The sequence below is a fragment of the Acanthopagrus latus genome, chromosome 19 (genome assembly GCF_904848185.1).
Source record: "Acanthopagrus latus isolate v.2019 chromosome 19, fAcaLat1.1, whole genome shotgun sequence".
In the NCBI taxonomy this organism is placed as follows: domain Eukaryota; kingdom Metazoa; phylum Chordata; class Actinopteri; order Spariformes; family Sparidae; genus Acanthopagrus; species Acanthopagrus latus.
The window spans coordinates 22670230-22676299 of record NC_051057.1 but is presented as its reverse complement, the minus strand read 5'-3'; positions in this window follow the sequence as shown (position 1 = coordinate 22676299).

Sequence of the window (6070 nt, the reverse complement as noted above, 5' to 3'; positions counted from 1 at the left end):
TTTATTGTTGCGAGACTTAATATTTACGTTGGATTGTGAAGCCTTTCAGCAGGGTTGGAGTTGTGCAAGCACGTCTGCGAAGCGTTATCTGGTTGGTAAAGGTGAGACTCAGTCAGCAGAGCCGAAGACAAGCAAGACTGACACATACGCAAACTTTACGAACAAAGAAGAAGTCTGCAGCGCGTAGATTGAAATGTTGAGGTGCACAGACGACTGGCAGATCAGGAAGGGTTAGGCGTTTATCTAATCAACTGCAGAAGAGTTCATCCTCAGGGAAGAAACAAGTTGTTCGTCCTAATTTAAATGATTTATCCGTCTCGTTAAAAGGTCACATTTTTATACAAGACAGGTGACGATTTTGGGCTGGATCTGTCCGGCCGGGCTTCCTCCTCTTTACTCCTCGACCTTTCAGCGCTTTCCAAACTAAACTTTTCTTTGGCTCCATGTTTAAAGGTTATAAATCATAAATTCACTCCACGGCAGCTTTGCCTCCTCAGAAATATTTGTATATAAACGTCCCATTCCTTTTGAAAAATGTAGCTCATGCAGCCTGTGCTCACAGCTCAGAGTACGAATAGTGTTTGGGATCTGTTAAACTGTTATTTATATAGAAAGAAATCATTCTCACGAGTGGATGTTCAGTAACTGTATGGTTTATTTTGCCATAGTAGAAATAACACTATCCTATTGCCCGAGGTACACATAACATTTAGACACATAAAACACAAATAAAGGACAAAGCTACATCAAAAATGTACATACAACAACTTTGGATTATAACTAAGAACGTTTATTGAAGTTCTGTACAGTTTTAAGATTTCTTTTCTTGTAAAATGCATCATCAAACAGCTGAAAACAAGCTGGTTTTGATTATTCTCTCCACATTTCATGCATTTCAGTAGATTAACCAAACCAGTGGTGCATAAAATAGTTGAAATTAGCTATACTTAAAATATCTACAGCTATAAAATAAAAATTAGACATAAAAATTAATCAAAACTAAAACATTAACACATTAAAACAGCATCTGAAAGACAGAACGCAAAAAAACCCACTAATATTATCAGCTACAGATTTTTAAAGATGCATTAAATGAATTTACTCATTTGAAAGCCACAGTGAACAGTTTTATTCTCTGATTTATATTTGCAGACAGTTTCACCATAAGACCACAGTGATGCTGCATAATGAGCATAAAAACTACTTTAGCTGCTCAGAATGACCTTTTATCCGTCTGCTTGTTGATGTCACAGGCAGCACTGCAGGTATATTTCATACCAGCTGCCGGTGTAACGTTATAAAACTCACTGAGCTGCTGTTAGCTTCATTAATGTGACGAGAGATGGAGAGAAGCTGACCAGACATTATCAAACAACACGTGTCGTTCACTAAACAGGAACAGATACTGAAGGTAAAGGAAGCTCTGATCCCCACTGCAGAAATATCAAATATAGTTAAAGCTTTGACAGTGAGACTGAGAGGAGACATCGGACTCCATCAAAAGACTAAACACGTTCTTTATAAATCAGGGATGTAATTCAAATAAAGGTTGTTTTACTTGGATGGTTGTAAAGACAACAGTGCTCCCGGTGTGAAGGAGTCGTCAGAGGAGAGATGCTCCAGAGGAGAGATGCTCCAGAGGAGAGATGCTCCAGAGGAGAGATGCTCCAGAGGAGAGATGCTCAGTGGAGAGATGCTCAGTGGAGAGATGCTCAGTGGAGAGATGCTCCAGAGGAGAGATGCTCCAGAGGAGAGATGCTCAGTGGAGAGATGCTCAGTGGAGAGATGCTCAGTGGAGAGATGCTCCAGAGGAGAGATGCTCAGTGGAGAGATGCTCCAGAGGAGAGATGCTCCAGAGGAGAGATGCTCCAGAGGAGAGATGCTCCAGAGGAGAGATGCTCCAGAGGAGAGATGCTCAGAGGAGAGATGCTCAGTGGAGAGATGCTCCAGAGGAGAGATGCTCCAGAGGAGAGATGCTCAGAGGAGAGATGCTCCAGAGGAGAGATGCTCAGTGGAGAGATGCTCAGTGGAGAGATGCTCAGTGGAGAGATGCTCAGTGGAGAGATGCTCAGTGGAGAGATGCTCAGTGGAGAGATGCTCCAGAGGAGAGATGCTCCAGAGGAGAGATGCTCCAGAGGAGAGATGCTCCAGAGGAGAGATGCTCAGTGGAGAGATGCTCCAGAGGAGAGATGCTCCAGAGGAGAGATGCTCCAGAGGAGAGATGCTCCAGAGGAGAGATGCTCAGTGGAGAGATGCTCAGTGGAGAGATGCTCAGAGGAGAGATGCTCAGTGGAGAGATGCTCAGTGGAGAGATGCTCAGTGGAGAGGTGTTCCTGCTGCAGGATCCTGTTGTGGCTCGTCCGTCACCTGCAGGAGGACAAAGAGGAGCAGCGTTAGTTTGACGTCTCTCTGTGGAGGTTGTGTGTGTTTTTATGTTTGTCTGGTTGTTTTTGTTTGAAGAGTTTTGTGTGTTTGTGGAGGTTTTGTGTGTTTAGATGATTGTTTTTTGAGGTTTTGTGTGTTTGTGGAGGTTTTGTGTGTTTGTGGAGTTTTTTTGTGTTTACGGAGGTCTTGTGTGTTTTTATGTTTGTCTGGTTGTTTTTGGAGGTTTTTGTTTGAAGAGTTTTGTGTGTTTGTGGAGGTTTTGTGTGTTTTTTGTTTGTGGAGGTTTATGTGTTTGTGGAGGTTTTGTGTGTTTTTTGAGGTTTTGTGTGTTTGTGGAGGTTTTTTGTGTTTGTGGAGTTTTTTTGTGTTTGTGTGGTTTTTTTTTTAGGTTTTGTGTGTGTTTATGGAGGTTTTGTGTGTTTTTTGAGGTTTTGTGTGTTTGTGGAGATTTTTTGTGTTTGTGAGTTTTTTTTTAGGTTTTGTGTGTTTTTTGAGGTTTTGTGTGTTTGTGGAGATTTTTTGTGTTTGTGAGTTTTTTTTTTAGGTTTTGTGTGTTTTTTGAGGTTTTGTGTGTTATGGAGGTTTTTGTTTGTTTGTTTGTTTGTGGTGTTGTTTTTGTGGTAGTTGTTCGTCCTCCACAAAGAGACCTGGGTCTATTTTTGACGAGTCTCGAGTCTCCTTGTGGAGGGTTGAGTCTCTACCTCGGTTGTATTTAACCTGAAATCACGTTTCATAATTTGTTCAAATGGAATTTTAATTTAATTTAATGGGAAGTAAATTTGAACATTCACATTGGTGTAAAGTTACTCTGCAAGCAGTGTACTGATCTCATCTATAAAATATTTAACATGTACATACAACGATCCACCACAAGATTAAAACCAATGACAGGTGAATTGAATAACATTGATGATCTTGTGACAATGCCGTGTTGTACTGGGAAACCTTGAGTCCCAGCATTCATGTGGACGCCTGTTTGACAAGAACTCATCCAAACTCCGCTGCAGACCAAGTGCGGCCGCTCATGGCAAAGACACTCCTCAATGGCGGTGGCCCCCCAGCAGGACAATGCAGCTGCATCACTGCAAAAAGTGCTCAGGAACGACCCAAAGAACATGACAGAGAGCTCGAAGTGTCAACCCGGCCTCTGAATTCCCCAGATCTCAAACCAACTGAGCGTCCATTTGATGTACCATGAGCCGAGAACCATCCATGGGGGCCCCAACATGGATGGTAATTGGCTCTGGTGCATCCCACAGATGTTCAACTGGATGGGATCTGAGGAATTCAAAGGCCGGTTCAACGCCTCGAGTTCGTTGTCAGGCTCATCGGACCATTCCTGAGCCATTTCTGCGGTGCTGCAGGTGCACTGACCTGCAGGGGGGCACTGCCATCAAGGAGTGCTGTTGCCATGAGGGGGCGTCCACATGAACGCCAGGACTCAAGAGTTTCCAGCAGAACATCTGATTGTAACAACATGATCAATGCTCACTTCACCTGTTAGTGTTTCAATGTTCTGGCTGATGGTGTATATACATGTAAAATACTTCATAAAAAGAGATCAATAACATGCTGTTAGGTGTTGTTACCTGCCTTATTGTTTATATTTTCCTCACCACATTGAAAATGCTCCTCCTACTACCTACTACCTAGTACCTCCTGTTACCTGAAATCAATTTTCATAAGTTGTTTGAATGGAGTTTTAATTTAATTTAATGGGAAGTTGTACATTTACACTGGTGTAAAGTTACTTTGTACATTCATTTAAGTAGTGTACTTCAATTTTGAGATACATCTTGAGTTTTTCTATTTTTGCAACTTTGAACTGATTTACAGTTAATATTTACATTATTCAACAGCTTACATTTTACAACATTATTTACTTAATACTTACTTTGCATATTCATATATAATAAAACCAATAAAGGAATTTCTGATTTCGAGCTAAACACACATACTTCTGCATGCTTCTACCAACCATAGGTATCTATTTAACATGTGTACACACTGAGAGTCACATCATTAGAACCAGTGACAGGTGAAATAAATAACATGGATGATTTTGTTCCAATGTCATGTTCGGTTGTGAAGCCATGAGTCCTGGCATTCATGTGGATGTCTCTTTGACAAACACCAGTCACCCAAACACAGCTGCAGACCAAGTACACCCCCTCATGGCAGCAGCACTCCTTAGTGGCAGTGCCCCCCCCCTCAGGAACGACCCGAGGAACGTGGGAAAGAGCTCAAGGTGTCAACCTGACCTCCAGATTCCCCAGATCTCAATCCAACTGAGCTTCCACTGGATGCAGTCTGAGCCAAGAACCATCCATGGGGGCCCCAACATGGATGGTAGTTGGTTCTGATGCATCCAGCAGATGATCGACTGGATTGGGATCTGCAGAACTAGGAGGCCAGATTGACACGTTGGGTTCTTTGCCATGAGGGGGTGCAGTTGGTCTGAACGGTGTTTGGGTGGCTGGTGTTTGTCAAAGAGGATCCACAGAAATGACAGAAGTCAAAGTTTCCCAGCAGAACATTTGATTGTAACAAGATGATCAATGCTCACTTCACTTGTCAGTTGTTTTAATGTTGTAGCTGAACAGTGGAGATATACATGTTAAATACTTTTCATATTTTGAATAAATTGATTTTTTAACCATATTATTCATACTTACACTGCACTTTGTCTTTAGTTTAGTTATTTTAGTTAGCTAGCTTTAGTTAATAGTTACTTTGCAGATTCATATAATCAATATCAAATATTCCCTGATCAAACATGATGTATTATTATAGATTAAGTTAATCAGCATTAAAAGCAAAAAGTTGAGACCTTAGAGCGGAAATGTGAGACAAGCCAGCATCCAACATTATGGAGGACAATTATTAATCGACTGATTAATTCCGTGACGTCGGTATATTCATGAAGCAATTCTGCAGAGAGAAAGCTGATTTTTGAGTCTCATTCTCAGGTCGTCAAATAACGCACTTTGTGGGCTATTAACAGGACTCATAGAGCGTAGAGTCAGTAACAGTAAGAAGACTTTTATTATTTTCAAAAACATTTTATTTCAAGATATATTTTTATATATATATATATATGTATTTTTTGGTATTTATCCAGTAGCTGTAAAAAGTCTCCTTGAATCCTGTGGGTTTTGAGGTGAGGCCTCAGTCTGCTCTGGCTGGTCGCTTCACACACACCTGATAAAAAGGTTTGCCTGGCAAAAAACTAACAACTAGATTGCTGTTGCTGAACTTTTGTGCCTAAACCTCTAGGGTAGTGAACTGGCCATCGTAGTTTACTGTGCTTAATATTGTTTAGCTAACACTTTTAGCCTGAAAAGCTTTACACCACAACATTTCTCCAGCATAACAACAACTTCCATGGCTTCACAAAGCTCATCAAGCACTCTGGGATCAAACATGTGCATGCTGGAGATGCACCTGAACTGAAAACAAACCTTTAATACAATCAGAAAGACACAGACAAACTAACAACCGCTCAAGCTGTTAGTAGCCAACAGTTCTCTGCACTTCTACCATGAACACGACCACAACAACTGCTTCCAAATGAAAAACCTCACCACAACACAATCAGATCCTTATTAGTGGTCTGCTGGGCATTAAGGCCGAGGCCCCTGTAACAGCTTTATAATGATCTCTGCTTGGTGTTGTCAAGCAGGAT